This window comes from Contarinia nasturtii, unplaced genomic scaffold (genome assembly GCF_009176525.2).
Source record: "Contarinia nasturtii isolate CC-2019 unplaced genomic scaffold, AAFC_CNas_1.1 Cnas_scaffold_6436, whole genome shotgun sequence".
In the NCBI taxonomy this organism is placed as follows: domain Eukaryota; kingdom Metazoa; phylum Arthropoda; class Insecta; order Diptera; family Cecidomyiidae; genus Contarinia; species Contarinia nasturtii.
The window spans coordinates 1-1,973 of NW_022203693.1; the positions used below are offsets into that span (position 1 = coordinate 1).

Consider the following 1,973-nt stretch of genomic DNA (forward strand, 5'->3'; position numbering starts at 1 on the left):
TGCCCATTTTTATGAAAAGCCTTTTCAAATTTTCGATTAAAATCATTTTTGTGCATTTTTCAATTTTTTGTTCATAATATGTCCACCAGATGTCGTATCGAAAATCTAAAGTCATATTTGTGAGTCACAAATTAATCACTAAAATTCTGCATCATTATATTTTTATTTTTTGCTTTTATTCGAAATTTCACTAAGAGACTTTTCGGCCAATAGGCCTAAATAGAAAAATGGCCAAAATTGGCCGAAGGTCTATTCCATGGGCCGAAATTTTGGTGTCACAAATTATCACAAATTAGTCACTAAATCCCTAAAAAGGTTTCAAGGCAATCGCAAAAATTTGCCAGGCTGGATAGGGGGAGCCGTCTTTGCATATATTGCAAGTGACAGAAAATGGTGATTCTGCTTCAAACAATTTGTGTATTGCTTGCATTTTGTTTTGATCACCTTGCAATTTGATTTTTCCATCGTCCTGCATGTGACTAATCCAAACCCAATCAAAAATTTCGCTGCAAAAGGTGATGGCAAGCATTCGAAAAATACTTTTCTTTTGCAATGATTTGCATTTATTTTCATCACAACAGTGAGCGCTATCCATATTAAATTTTACTTATGATTGCCTCATTTGATTTATTACGAAAATAATTGTGCTATAGTGCAACAGATGTCGCTGTTCACTGTGAGTGTTTTGCTGGTTCTATGTAGGTTATGTTTACTACCCAAAACACAAGTCACTCACATACACAATTCACTCACATACACAATTCACCAATTGATTTTTCTATATTTTTCACACTTTTCTGCTGTTCTCCACTTTCCCCGTATGCAGCGAGGCTTGTTATTGCTATTTGTGTTGTTTTTATTGCAGTTTTATTTACTTTTCTATTTTAATTTTTAATTTCAATGATTTTTAATTGGCACCTGTCAAGTCAGCGGTGACGTTTTTAATAATTGATAATCGATTGTCTGCTCAGAAAATGGTGTTCTTTCCTTAATTCAAAATCGATTTTGTTTAATCTTTTTTCGATATCAGCAACGTGTTTTTCGTGAGCTTTGTGTTCACGAGTAACAATATATGGATTTTTGTCTTTTCTGAGTGGAATGATGTGAATGACAGCTGACTTTGACAGTTCATTTTTTTCAAGTGCTCTTAAATATTTACACAAAATCGATAATTAAAAATAGAAAATAGCACAAACAAATAAAATAAATAGGAACAAAATACTGAAAAATACGTGCAAATTAAGGAAACATTGAAGTTTAGTCGGAATCATTGAGGTATTGTTGGAAAAATTGAATTGGATTAAAGGTGATTGTTTTTGTTGTTGCTATTTGACATGTGCGATACACATAATTGCAGTGAAAAAAGGTGTACCGGCTCAAGATTTGGAGGCCAATTTTTGATTTGCAGTAAATGCAAACAAAAAGTTTTTGTCGAATGCATAAATTCACCATATGCGACAAAATTATTAAAGGGCTTAGGCCTGATAATAATTGACGAAGAAAAAAAAATAAAATATACAGGCGACCAAAAAAGCGTAAACATACATTCACTGTTTGAAGGCTGTTCACCATTCATATACAATTGTAATGCATGCGTCGATGAGGAGAAACAACGAGATATCAATGAAAAATCCAAATTGTCTAAATTCGTTGGTGACAAAATTATTGAGGCAGTTCAAAATGAACTGCAATCAATAATTCAAAACAATAAATTCGGAAATGTCGAAACAAATGACATCACAATCAATACAACGAACAAAAGCGATGACAATGAATCCAATGCAACCGATGAAACTGTGAAACCAATGGACAGCGAAAAACAAAAAAAAAAGAAGAAAAAGAGAAAGAAGAAGAAGAAGAAGAACGACAAAAAAAAGGAAAAAGAAGAAAACAATACAAAAAATGAGCCACATTTACAACAACAATAAAAAAGAGAGCAACAACAACAAAACAATCATAATATACAGGGTGTA

General features: G+C 32.4%; 1 long non-coding RNA gene across 1 annotated transcript; it reads left to right on the forward strand.

Annotated features, from left to right (window-relative positions):
• The first annotated feature begins 1,152 nt into the window (after positions 1 to 1,152).
• On the forward strand, positions 1,153 to 1,831 carry LOC116351849. The gene is made up of 2 exons (XR_004202208.1): positions 1,153 to 1,275; positions 1,358 to 1,831. It is a non-coding gene; the product is annotated as an uncharacterized LOC116351849 (long non-coding RNA).
• Positions 1,832 to 1,973: the final 142 nt, after the last annotated feature.